We start from the raw sequence: 14,685 nt of genomic DNA, 5'->3' as shown, positions 1-14,685 counted from the left end.
TGAGACCCACCACGTCCATCCTAGACCCCTGCCCATCCTGGCTTCTGAAGGAGGCCAGAGGGGGATTGGCCGAGTGGGTAACGGTGGTGGTTAATGCCTCCCTTCGGGAAGGCAAGATTCCAGCGAGCCTAAAACAGGCTGTTATAAAGCCGCTGTTGAAGAAACCATCACTTGACCCCACTAAATTGGACAACTTTCGGCCTGTTTCCAATCTTCCCTTCTTGGGCAAAGTCATGGAAAGCGTGGTGGCCTCACAACTCCAGGTATTCTTGAGAGACACGGATTATCTGGATCCGGCACAGTCTGGTTTCAGACCGGGACATGGTACCGAGACGGTCTTGGTCGCCTTAGTGGATGATCTGCGCCGGGAGCTAGACAGGGGGAGTGTGTCCCTGTTGGTGCTCCTGGACCTCTCAGCGGCCTTCGATACCGTCGACCACGGTATTCTTCTGGGGCGCCTTGCAGAGATGGGTCTTGGGGGCACTGCTCTGCAGTGGCTCCGGTCATTTCTGGAGGGTCGTACTCAGATGGTGTTACTGGGGGACTCCTGTTCAACGCCGCAGCCGTTGACCTGTGGCGTTCCTCAGGGTTCCATCTTGTCCCCCTTGTTGTTTAACATCTACATGAAGCCGCTGGGTGAGATCATCCGGAGTTTCGGGGTGCGGTGTCACCTGTACGCAGATGACGTCCAACTCTGTCACTCCTTCCCACCTGCTACTAAGGAGGCCGTCGAAGTCCTGAACCGGTGCCTGGCCGCTGTAATGGTCTGGATGAGGGCGAACAAACTGAAACTAAATCCAGACAAGACAGAGGTACTCCTGGTCAGTCGCAAGGCCGAACAGGGTATAGGGTTACAGCCTGTGCTGGACGGGGTCGCACTCCCCTTGAAGGCGCAGGTTCGCAGCTTGGGTGTGACCCTGGACTCATCGCTGAGCCTGGAGCCCCAGGTTTCAGCGGTGACCAGGGGAGCATTTGCACAGCTTAGGCTCGTGCGCCAGCTGCGCCCGTATCTTGGGAAGTCTGACTTGGCCACGGTGGTACACGCTTTGGTCACATCCCGCCTCGACTACTGCAACGCTCTCTACGTGGGGCTGCCCTTGAAGACGGCCCGGAAGCTTCAGCTAGTCCAGCGCGCGGCAGCCATGTTGTTAACGGGAGCAGGTCGCAGAGAGCATACAACGCCCCTGCTGTCCCAGCTCCACTGGCTGCCGATTTGCTACCGGGCCCAATTTAAGGTGCTGGTGTTATCCTACAAAGCCCTAAACGGTTCCGGCCCAAAATACCTTGCAGACCGCATCTCGGCCTACGAGCCCACGAGGACCTTGAGATCATCCGGGGAGGCCCTTCTCTCGGTCCCACCTGCCTCACAGGCACGTCTGGCGGCGACGAGGGAGCGGGCCTTCTCGGTGGTGGCCCCCCGGCTGTGGAACTCCCTCCCTGCTGAAGTTAGACAGGCGCCCTCCTTGATGGCCTTTCGTAGGGGCCTGAAAACATGGCTCTTCGAGCAGGCCTTCAACTGAGTGTATCTTGGAATGACACTGGAATGAACTAGGACTACGAATTTTGGCTATGACCCCAGGACTTGACGAAGCGGATTTTTAGTATAGTATATGTTATGTTGTATTTGTCCGGTTTGTATTGTCGATTCACTGTATACTGTCTTTCTTTGTCGTTGTTCACCGCCCCGAGTCGCCTTCGGGCTGAGAGGGGCGGTCAATAAATGCAAGAAATAAATAAATAAATAAATAAATAAATAAATAAAAGTGTTCCTGCCATACATCAAGGGAACCACTGACCGCATAGGGAAGCTGATGAGGAAACACAACATACAAACTATCTACAAACCCACCAAGAAAATCCAACAAATGCTACGTTCAGCAAAGGACAAGAGGGATCCTCTCACCTCTGCAGGAGTCTACCGTATACCATGCAGCTGTGGACAAGTCTACATAGGGACCACCAAACGCAGCGCCCAGACACGCATCAAGGAACATGAAAGGCACTGCAGACTACTTCAACCAGAGAAGTCAGCCATAGCAGAGCACCTGATGAACCAGCCTGGACACAGCATATTATTTGAAAACACAGAAATGCTGGACCACACCAACAACCACCATGTCAGACTACACAGAGAAGCCATTGAAATCCACAAGCATGTGGACAATTTCAACAGAAAGGAAGAGACCATGAAAATGAACAAAATCTGGCTCCCAGTATTAAAAAACTCTAAAATTATAACAGCTAAACAACAGAGAGGAAGAAACCAGGCACAGATTAACACCTCCCAGCAACAGGCTTTCCCAGGTTCCAGCAGGCCTTCAAATGCTAATGAAGGTGATTAGCCAAACACTCACACCTAATTGCAGCAGGGAAGAGCTCCTTGCCCCACCCCAGCCATTCCACAGATATATAAACCCAGTTGTTCTAATTCCAACAGACCTCTGAGGATGCTTGCCATAGATGCAGGCGAAACGTCAGGAGAAATGCCTCTAGAACATGGCCATATAGCCCGAAAAAACCCACAAGAACTGAGTGTTTTTATACTGTAGCACTGAATTTTTGCTGTTCGTATTTGTTGTGAACCGCTGTGAGTCGCCTTCGGGCTGAGAACAGCGGTATATAAGTAAGGTAAATAAATAAATAAATAAATAATGATAGGTTCACCTTAAGGTTCTCATAAGTCTAAGTGACTTGAAAACATGCAGCAAAAATAACCTATCATAGTCTCCAACCAGTAGAGAAAATATGGTAGTGAAGTAAACCGTTGACTTCAGCTTCTAAGGATACAAAATACTAATGGGAAATCATCCCCAGTTACAATTTTGGCCTACAACCCCAACAATTGCCCAGCCAGTAAATAAAGTTTTTATTATAATGAGATAAAGCTAAAATGTGAGCAAAACAACAAAGGACTATAATCAAAATAGCTTTGTATTGCATTTCCTTCATTATAACACTACAATTCACCTTTTGTCCTAAATTAATGACACCAAGAATTTTCCTCCCCACATATATAGCAAAGGTGAAAAGACAGCCAAAGGCACTGGGTAACTGCCATGCAAGGTGTTAAGCAGAGAATAATTTGACAAACAGCTGTTCTGTTTTGTTAATTTCATTCACTGTGCATGTGTGTGTCAATACAGACAGGAAAAACAAAGGTATTTTGAAATGTCAGTATTTTGCATACTTGCCATAGATGCAGGCAAAACGTCAGGAGAAAATGCCTCCTGAACATGGCCATATAACCTGGAAAAACCTACAATGCTAGGCTCATGAAGCAGGATTTTTGGAGAAAGATTTCAATGTTTGGAATGCCCTTTACTCCTATCACTGAAGCAATCCAAACCAGGCAAATTGGACAGCTCCTATCCCACATGTATTTGGGTGTTTTCTCCGGCTTTATATCCCAGATCCTAAGTCCAGAAGATGATCTCTGACCATTGTCTCCCTCTCCTTTTTTTTTTTTTTGGACTGTTGCAGACATGACATGAGCTGATAGGAAATTTGCTTGCATTATGGGAAGTACTCTGGCAGAAATTGTACTCTCAATGAATTCTATGTGTTAGAAATTGAGGGGGCAGGGGGAGAAAATTTGAGATAAAGTCCTGAGAGGTTAAATTCTTGCAACGAGTTTGACTGAACAAAGACTGTGGATTTTGGGTGCATTTATACTCTACAGTATAAATTAATTATACTGCAATTAATTTATACAGTAATACATTGATGCAATTTGACATCACTTCAACCACCAAGACGCAATGCTATACATTCCTGGAATTTTTAATTTGGTGAGGTGTTAACACTTTTTGGCAGAGAAGGTTTAGGATCTTGTGAAACTAAACTTCCTGAAGCTCTGGAGCTCACCCCCATTTTTAGCTAATATAAATAGTTGGACACTCATTTGGAAATGACCATGGCTATTCATAGCATCATCCTGCTTTCCCCAGGCACAGGTGATCAGAGAAGATGGGGAGGAGGGCGTGATTCCTCCTCTACCCCCTCACCTCTCTAGTGTTGCTTTGTTGCTCCAGCAGCCAATATTACAGGCACCAAGTGATTACCACCACCAATTTTGTGCTTGAAGGTCACTACCAAGGGTAGATCAATAGGGGGAATGAAAAGGTGATGGCTGGTGGTGCCAGACTGATTCTGATAGCATGAACCAGTCACCACCCAGCCACAAAGCTGACTCAGTGCCACACAGTATGCACACCTGCCAGAACTCAAGCTGACTTGATGGCCGCATAAGTTTCAGCTACACTGATCTGGATATACCACTCTCAATCAACATTGCATGTTGATATGAACTGATATTATTTGGGTCTCACAATTTTTGTTTCTTAGGGTGAAAAGGGTCAAGATATTACCAAATACCTTTTCAAGACACAATCCTGTGTTACTACTTACAGGAACAAGGGAAAATTTTAGGGGGGAAAAAGATGTGGAGAAATGCAAAAAGAAAACATGAAAATTCTTTGAGGACAATTTGGATAAAGGAAGTGACACTAGAATGGTTAGTAGAAAGCATTTATAGTAATGAACTTAAAAAAGAGGTAATACAGATTCAATTGTTTTGGGGTGAAATACAAAGAATGAGTTTAAAGTCTCATTTGAAGACTTTAGTTGATGACTAGTCATGAGAAAAGATGATAGTGTTTGGTGAAGTAGAGGGCAGTAGGAAAAGAGGAAGACTGTATTCCAGATGGTAAGACTCCATCAAAGAACCACAGCCCTGAATCTGAAAGCTTTGAGCAGGACTGTTGAGGATAATGCGTCCTGAAAGTCTCTAATTCATAGGATTGCCATAAGTGAAAAACAATTTGAAACCAGCTAACAACAAAAGGTGGTTGAAATGGAGAAAAATTTGAAATATGCAAAATAAAATAATTTTGATTTTGCAAATAAGCTAAAAGTTAGCATAGAAATACCAAGAGGGAGAGAGATTAAAAGTATAAGAGAGTAATACTATGATAAAATATGAGACTATAGAGAAAGCAAATTTATTTCTCTCTTTATAATTGATAAGAAATTCCAATTGACAACGTGGAAGAAATATATAACTAAACAGATATATATAACTAAACAGAATATACCTAAGGGTACAGAAGAATAGAGACAATCTATAATTGCTTCTATTGTAAAAAGAGAAATTTGTAAATATTATAAACATTATAAATAAAAGACTGCTACATGGAAGATGCCAGGACCAGATGGGTTGTCAGTGTTACACATACTTCAAAGTGAAGTTTTTAATTCCAAATCATCAGATGATGAACCCAATTTTACTAACTGGAAAGAGCCCTGGCAGTTGGAAAGAGACCAATATAGCTTTGATTTCTAAAAAAGATCAGAATCTGACTTTACCCAAAAAATGCAGACCAATATCATTGTTGAGTAAGAATTATAAGATGTTTAAAATTATTTTTGGTGGACAAATTGAAAGTATTCTTCAAAAAATTATTTCTGATGATCAATGTGGAATTTCCACTCAAAAGAAAATTGAAAGATAATATCAGAAATGTATGAAGCATATGAAAACATTTAGAACGATACAATGAAAAAGAGAACACATTGGATTTTTTTTGTGTGGACACAGAAAAGGCATTTGATGCTAGACTTTTCTTTTTAGAGTTTTGAAAGAGATGTTAATTTCAGATCATAGAATCATAGAGGCATGGAGTTGGAAGAAAACACAAGGATCAACCAGTCCACCCCCTGCCATGCAGGAACACCTAATCAAAGCCCACTCTCCACAGATGGCCATCCAGCCTATGTTTAAAAAACCCTTCAGAGAAAGAGACATCTTTTAATTGCCAAATAGCTCTTACTGTCAGGAAGATATTCCTAATGTTTAGGTGGAATCTTTTTCTTGCAATTTGCTCAGTGTCCCAGGCTGGATCTACACTGCCCTATATCCCAGGATCTGATCCCAGTTTATCTGATTTAAACTGGATTATATGAGTCTACTAGGGCTGTGTGATTGATGAAAAAATGTTTCAAAACTTATTACAAAATAAGGAGGTGCCAGCGGTTTGTTTCTAAAGTGTTTCTAAAGTTTCATCAGTGAAAATTTTGTTACTCTAACGTTATAGTAATTGTGCAAGTGAGCAAACTGTGGGGACTCCTTTCTCCCTCATCTTTATAACTATTGGGGTGAAGCTTGCTACAACATTAGAACACATTTACCACTGTTAGCCCATCGAGTTTCAGAAAGTATAACTTCTCTATGGATTTTTGGGGACTTTTCAAAATTTTAATAAAAAACATTTTTTAAAAACAAACAAGAACCATCTTTTTGAATTTTCTATACCATGACACAAGATAACAGGGAATCATGTTCCGCAACTTTCAGAAATATTCATGCATCTACTGATTTTATGATTTTTAAAACGTTTTGACAAAATATTTTTAAATAGCCACAACAGCTATCTCATTGAATGTTTCTTATTAAACAATAGAACTTCCAATTAAGGATTTCTTCCCAGCCCAGCCCAGCCCAGCCCAAAGATTTACTTATTGAAATATCAGTCAGTCCTCCTGTTCGCAGATTCAATAATTTATTGGAACTCTGGCTAGCTGCTGCTATGGAGAGACAAATCTCTCTCCATCCTGATTGGGGCTTTTTGATGTGTGGAATTCCAGGGAATGTAGTTTAGGGCAGGGTCTTTTGAATTCTCTGGCATATGGCTCCTTGCCTTCCTAAACTACAATTCCCAAAATTCTGTGCTTTCTCAGTCTCTTTCCCAGTGAATTCTGTTTTATATTTGCTGCTTTCCTCTTCTAATGGTGAAAGGCCATTAATTTAAAGAGGAATTGCAACTTTTTTGGCTTTGCTTTGCTTGCACTGAAAATGAAACTGACTTAGGGGGGCTTCCAAAGTTTTATAAAATTCAAATGAAAAAGCATTGGGTAAGTTTCAATTCTTTCATTTTTTGGCATGGGCCATGCCAATGTGTCAGATATTGTGTCATAAGCACGAATTCAATGAATTTGATCCAATTTACGATGACTAATGATAATTTTGCTCAGCCCTAGGGTCTACATTGTCAGATAATCTGGGATAAGAAGATAATCTAAGATCAGATCCTGGGATATAGGGCAGTGTAGATCCAGCCCCAATCTCTAGAGCAGCAGAAAACCAATCCCCTCCCCCCTCAATATGACATCCTTTCAAATATTAAGCGTGCCTTGTAGGCCTGGGTAACAACGGAAAAAATTGTTTCTAAAATCGATTCGTTTTTTTGGGGGGGGTTGCATTTCGTTATTTAAAATAATTACAAATTTTTCCTTTTAAAAAGTTCAATATTTACGAAATTTCGTAAATGGTAAAAAATGAACGAATCGATTTCCGAAACAATAACAAATCGATTCGTTAATGGCGGACGCGACCGCGAAATACGCTAAAAATCCTCCAAAACCTTCTGAAGCTTCCCTCTCCCTCTGTTGTTGACTGTTGGTGTGATATTATAATTTTTTTCACTAATTAAACCATAAAACTGGCCCAGACATGCGGAAATAATAACGAAACGACCTCAAAACAATAACGAAACAAATACAATAACGAAATACGAAGCATTTACAAATCGTATTTAAAAATTCGATTTTTTTAATAATTGCTCCAGAATGGTTCGTTATCGTTTTGTAATTGAAAAAAATAACGAATTATTAACGAATTACGAATTAACGAAACAAAACCGCCCAGCCCTAGTGCCTTGCATTCTGATGACAAATAGCACCGGGCAAAGGACAGACCCCTGTGGGATCCCACTGGTCTCTTCTTTCCAGGATGAGGAGGAGCCATTAGTAAGCAGCCTTTCAGTTTGACCACTGGAAGTTTTCTTGTTCTCCAGGAATTCTTAAAGATATTTACCATGGTTCTGAAATCACTTTGGTGAGTTCTTGCGATATACTGAGGGCACTTCCAGGCAGCATCAAAACATGTGTTTTAAACTGAGGCAAAAAATCCCAGGAACTGACACAGAGGCCTGTCAGTTCCAGGAAATGTTCCTCCGCCATCCTCACACCTTCATTTCAAGTGGCTCAAGATAGAGGGTGGATGGGGACATCCAGTGGAAGGTTTTGGTGTTTGTATGTTTTTAATCTCCATAATGTGTTGGACCTCATATGCACACATGCAATTATCTTTATGTACATACAAGCAGATTTCTTTTCTTTCTCTTCACCCAGTTGTTAATTCAAGCTGTTTAATATGATAAAGATCTAAATAAAGGAATCATTTCAAAGTTCTAATTGCTTTCCCATTCTGCTTCCCTTGAGCCACCTGTGTCCATTGCTCCATTTTTTGACAGCCCAATCAGCCAGAACAGTCCATAGAGGGGGAAGGGATGGAAACACATGTTTTGCATGACTGCAGGGATATAAAGCCATGCAAAGGTGCACATTTTTGCGCGGAATTGGGTTTTAAGTGCACTTTTTCAACACATGCTTTTCAGCTATTAACCTGATTCCACCTGTACTGAAATCAGGGTCACTTTGTTTGAACTACTACTTATTTAAGATTAAAACCTGGAAAACTTGCTAGATGGGGAGAGCAACCTGGTTGGGGTTTTAGCTAGCATAAACCAGACTGTTGTATTTTAGAAGTCAGATCTAGGGAACTCCCCCCACCACCACACACACAGAATTCAAAAAGGGAGAGCCAAATTCTATGTCTGCCCCAAGTGGAAGCTCCTCCCTAGCTCCCAGGCCTCATAACCCAGAACTGATATTCCAGAGCCCAACAATTCAACCAAATGATGACATGGTTTACACCAAGTTTTTGGTTTTGTCCTTCTAAGCCTGTTAGTAAAGGCTATGTAAACACACCATCCTGGGCTAATTTCCCATTCCCTAAGAGACAATATAAGATAGATGATCTCCCCACTATTCCCCCAAAGAGGGGGGGGGATGATTCTCAACTCCAACAGACAACCAAATGAAACTCATACTGCACTGAAGGTGAGTTGGAAAAAGCAGAAAGAGAGACAGAGGAGGTAAACAAGGGATTATAAAACTTCTGATCCCATGTGACTTTTCATGTGACCTACCTCAGAGGCACACACGCTGGGTAGTTTAGCCCTGGTCTCTGTCAATGACTGCATGGTATTGAGTGTAAATTGATGATGGTTCTGTTAACTAGTAGGAGTAAAATTAATACATTAAATGCAATTTATAAATAGAGTAGAAGAGGAGGAATCACATGATTTAAGATACAAGCACAGAAAAAAAATCATTTCTCCTTAATTCTGTTAATCTTAGTGTTTTGTCCTTTTTTTTTTATAGGTAGATCAGGTTTCTTTGCGGGCCAAGGAGTAAATCTCTTTTTATTTTAATTGTATGTATTTGAAAGTTTTGAGTGTGTTTTTTTTCTTCTAGCGGGTAATTTTTGCGATATATTTTGTTCCTTTATTATTCTATGTAATTTTTATTCGTGAAAATTGTTTGGTTTAAAAGAGAGAGAGGGAGAGGGAGAGGGAGAGACCTAGCATAGAAATCTTCCATCAGTAATTCCACCATTATACACAGCCCCATAGACTTTGTCCCAAATTCATATAACTTATGGGCACAACCTTATATGATATTGTAGAGTAGATGTGAACTTTTTGTTAACGAGGATTTGAAATGCATCTGCACATCTGCACACATCGACAGACATCTGTGACAATCTTTGTAGGAGGACAGTCCTGAAACACTCATATAATGCCAGTGAACACTAAAGCAGAGCCAACTGCCTCTGCTGATGAAGATATATATTGGCTGTGTTGCCAGCATGCTTAGCATTCCAATTGGACAATTCAATGGCAGTCTGTCTCTTTCTGTCTTTAGTGGATTGCTTTAGTTTCTCTCCAGTATCATCCCTCATGATGGGAGACTAATGAAACTGAAATAAAATATAGCAAGTTGATAGGATATTTCCTGAACACTTAAAGCATAAAATTTTGTACTATCACACATGATTTTCCTACTATTAACCATTTATAAAATTTTGGTAATTAAAGAAACTATACCTTTTTCAAAATGGCTACAGTAATAATAACAAAAACCAAACTCTAAAGACTCATTTATGAATACTATGCTCCTCATATCTTTGGACTCACCATACCTGAAAGTTAAGTGTAGTTTTGTGCAAGAGTGGGGGGGAAACTGAGGAACACACCAAGAATTATTTAGACTAGTTCAGCATATCCAAAATCAACAAAATAATAGAATTGCACAAAAAAACTGATTTGGCCTTGTGTGGTTCATGTATTATTATATTCCCTGTTATAACAGATAGTAAGACTGTGAACAGTTACATTCAAAAGGCAAGCCTGTATAAACACACAACTGATGTCTGAAACCACATATTTAAAAACATATTCAGAAAAATTTCTTCCTCAAGCATTTCATGTGCTTTGGGTATGAGCTATACATATGCACAAATCCCTAATTTATTGCTAGTTTCTTGAATTATTAAGCTTTCCCAACTTTTCATCACAAGATCTTTGCAGTGGTGTACCTCACAAATGATATAGCAGAAATGCTGAACACACACACATGAACTTTGATATATGGTCATTGAATCTTTCCATAATCTAAAATGTAAAAGAAAAAAAAATGAGGAAGGGCATCAATGGATGTTCCCCTCCCTGCATAAAACTTCTTTTTTGTGATTCAATGACATTTCCTGACATAGATGTTCCTTTTTATTTTATTTTATTTTATTTTATTTTGCAAATGCTGAAACTCTGGAGGATGAAAGGAACTACCTTGGCTTTTAAGAAAGAGCAAATGCCAAAATTAGCACTGTCATCCCCTATATTGCCTATTAAGTGCAGCAGATGTGCCCCCCCAAAACACGCACACACATATAGAAAACCCCTCCCTAAGAACTGTCAAAACATATTTAAAAATATGCCTATACCTGTCATATATTAACAGCACTGTTTCTCATGAGATTTTTCTCTTACATGAACCCAGATACAAGACAGACATGGCAAACTAAATAAATTGTATTGGGTAAATAATAATTAAAAAGCCCAGAATGAACAATTGTTATAAAGCATCAATAGAAGGACAGCAAATTCCCTTTACAATCTGTATCTTTTATGCCAATGCAAATCACTATGGGGGGGGGGGGGGGGAGAGACAAAAGAAATGCAGCTTTCTCTCCAGCACGATTCACATTGCAACAATCCAGCGTTGTACTTACAGATCTTAACAGCCAAACCGTCTCAGGATCTTTAGTTTTTTGCCAAACTGTTACATGCTCTCCGAAAGCAACATTGCTCATCCAGGCAAAACCAAAGCTGTGAAGAATGTCTATGCAGCTGGGAGATAATGGAACTCTTTCCCCAGCTGGGACTACAAGCCTTTTATCCGCTGAGCATTCCCTGTCTCTTCACTTGGATTAACTGCGAAATGCACAGCTTTCCCGCAGCATCCACAACAAGGACCCACACAGTTAGGGCACATGGACAAAAAGAAAAAAAAGGAACCGCTAAAGCTCAGAATATGGGTATCCAGAAATCCTGCACATCTTAAAATTAGTTCTATGTTCAGCTTCCTTTAAGCAAGGCAAGTACAGTGAGAGAGGGAGGAAGGGAGGCAGAGAAACAGAGAGCAAGAAAGCGCAAAGCTGTCTGTCACACCCTCAGTGTGATAGATCAAATGTTCTAACCATTTTCCCCTCTACAGATGTGAGCCCCTGCCAGGTATTAAAAGCTTTTGAAATCTGGGTCACCAACAAGCACATTAACTTTATAACAGGAACTGCATAAATTTTCTTTATTTCTAAAACTGAACAGATCACTATATCAGATTACGCTGATCTGACTAGTACTCATCTAAAATGAGGTGACATTTTTTCCTCATTAAATGTTTAACTGACTTGACCATGTCTTGTATGTGTATGAACAGAAAACACACACACACACAAATGTATGAAACTACAAAATGAATGTTCTCTGAAAACTATTGCATCATAGTTACAGTGGGCCCTCGGTATCTACTGGGGTTTAGTTCCAGAACCCCCCATATGGATATCAAAATCGATTGATGTTCAAGTCCCAGTATATCCAGTAGCATTCAAGCTTTCCCCCAACTAAGACTGGATTTGCATGCTTTATATCCCAGGATATGATCCCATATTATCTCCTTATCCCAGATTATTTACCAGTATAGACTCATTTAATCCAGTTGAAAGCAGATAATCTGGGATCACATCCTGGGATACAGGGTAGTGTAGATCCAGCCAAGAGCCTGTCAAGACAGAAAGAACACATTCTAACCAGTACTGTCTGCAGCTGTATTGACTGGTATCGCAGGCCCCTTCTACACAGCTGAATAAAATCCCACATTTTCCTCTTTGAATTGGGATATATGGTAGTGTGGACTCTGATATCCCAGTTCAAAACAGAGACTGTGGGATTTTCTGCCTTGATATTCTAGGATATAGGACTGCGTGGAAGGGTCCCCTCATTCCCTGGATCCAAGTGGCTTGTGGGCATGGCATGGCAGCCCCCTGTCAACCCTCTGTGTTGCAACTGAAGGTGGGAAACATGGCAACTGCCCCTATCCTCCTCCCCTGATCCTTGGGCTATCCTCTTGGAATTATGCCAGGAGGATGGCAAAAAGGGGTGGTGGCTGAGAGTGCTCCAGAGGGCCCTCAGCTCCCACATGCCTTCCTTGAGCTGTCTTCCTAGCATTAGGATGTGGTCATTCGCATTGTCCTTATGCCAGGAGGAGGACAAGATATATGGCTGCTGAGAGAGCTCTCAGCTGCTGTTTGCCTTCCTCCCCTGTCTTTTTGGCATAAGGACATGGTGGGCCACTGTATCCTTATGCCAAGAGGACAGGAAAAAAGAAGAGGGCCTAAGGTAAGTACCCGGGGGGCCACATTTGGCCCCCAGGCCTTAGTTTGCCTATGCCTGGTACAGGACCTTTCAGATAGTGTGGGCATAAACTGCACAGGACTTTATAGGTCATAACCAGAAGGCTTCTTAAACGTTTTGCACTTTGCCCCAATAAATGTTTATGTGACCCTAGGTATAAATGTACATAAAATAGGTATAAAATTAAACATTTACTAAAATAAATCAGCATTTGGAAGGCTTCCTAAAACCAGGCTGATGTTCCTTTCTGTAGAGTACAGCTGAAGCATTTTCTGCAGAGTCTACATTAAACACTGCACATTGTTGATAATAGATTTGTGCAAATAGGTGACATTCTGAGACTGTTGCCATTTTGTTTTGTGACCCCAACACTGAGAGATGGGGACTAAGGGGAAGTCTCAAGTGAAGACTTCCTCCATTGCTATGAAAAGTGGCAGAAACACTGGAGTCACTCAATCGCAAGGAGCCTATTTTGAAGGGTATAAACTGTAACTGCATATATGTTCAATAAAAATAAATAAATAAATCATAGTCATCACTTTTAGAATTTGCCCTTTATAATCCAATGAACACCTGATGAAGTTTAAATTCCAAATACCACAAACATAATGGCCAGAAAAGCAATAAGAAACCAATACTTTCAAGTTCGTGAAGCAAGTGCTAATAGGGAGGCATTCCATCAGTGACTACCATTCTACCTTGAAACTCTTTTTAGTTTTGTGATAAAGAAACCTTATGTTAGAATTTCCACTGGAAGATATGCAAGAGGTCTTTCAATGAGGGTAGGCATTTTACAACTTTAGATAGCTGTTCATCCCAGTACTGGACTTGCAAATGATTTCAGAATTTAGCGATTGGATAGTTGAAAAGCTAAAATAATTAATTAAGAAAATAGGCATATAGATACTTGCAGGCTGTTGATTAATTTCATATTCTTATTTTAAAAAAAAATGGAATGTGATGGCCTGCCAAATGATGGACTTTGTTTTTACGGAATATGATTTGCATTCAAGGTAATGGATAGGTGGTTGTGACAAAAGATAGCATACAGAGAATTTATGGCAAAAAAAAAATCAAGACCCTGTTTCAAACCCTTAGGTTCAATAGGCATTTTAATGTAATCCCAATGTAACTCCATTAGTTTATAATAGGATTAATTGTACGCTTGTCAGAATAATAAGATATGGAGAATAAATAAAGCACTTGCAATAAGAGAGGCATGTGATTCTTTCAGACTCTAAATTGCATTTCTGAGGTAAATAGAAAACAGGAGATTTTTTACTTTATGTAAGCAGAACAGATTTATTCCAGGTTTTCCAGGCATATATGCATAAAAGGATACATGTTCAAGATACAAATCTGTACAATATTTGAGAGTCAATTGTGTAGCAGAATATAGACGTAGGAATTATATGACCATTTTTTATGGCTGGACTGTAACTTCCACCATTCCTCACCAATCACTATTTTGGAAACAGCTATTATGAATTGCAACCCAACAGCATGTGTAGAGCCAAATGGGGTCCACCTCAATATACAGCCAAAGATGCAGAAATGCCAATATTTCTTTGTTATGTTGTGTTCAAGTCATTCGTGGTTTATGGCAACTTAAGGTAAACCTATCATAGGGTTTGAGGTGTTAAGAGCATGTGATTCATCCAAGATTACATCTAAATGGGAAACTAACTCTGGTCTCCAAGGTCATAGGCCACATCTACACTGCACAAAATATCGGTGTAGGGGGTGGATTCTCATGAGGCATCCAAACATTACCACCTGATAATGCAGTTTATCTCCTTTGAACTGGATTAAA

The 14,685-nt window shown here is 40.5% G+C and overlaps 1 protein-coding gene across 3 annotated transcripts in view; it reads right to left on the bottom strand.

Moving 5' to 3' along the window:
- Positions 1-11,749, bottom strand: part of CNTN6 (contactin 6) — a 304,683-nt gene extending 292,934 nt beyond the window's left edge. For 2 of the 3 annotated variants that reach the window (XM_060766325.2, XM_060766326.2), the window contains exon 1: positions 11,192-11,749. The gene's annotated coding sequence lies outside the window, so the exon portion shown is untranslated. The remainder of the gene's footprint in view (positions 1-11,191) is intronic. The other variant, XM_060766324.2, reaches the window with a different exon arrangement.
- Positions 11,750-14,685: the final 2,936 nt, after the last annotated feature.

Source organism: Anolis sagrei, chromosome 2 (assembly GCF_037176765.1).
Source record: "Anolis sagrei isolate rAnoSag1 chromosome 2, rAnoSag1.mat, whole genome shotgun sequence".
Lineage (NCBI taxonomy): Eukaryota > Metazoa > Chordata > Lepidosauria > Squamata > Dactyloidae > Anolis > Anolis sagrei.
This window is presented reverse-complemented; position numbering and strand designations above follow the sequence as displayed.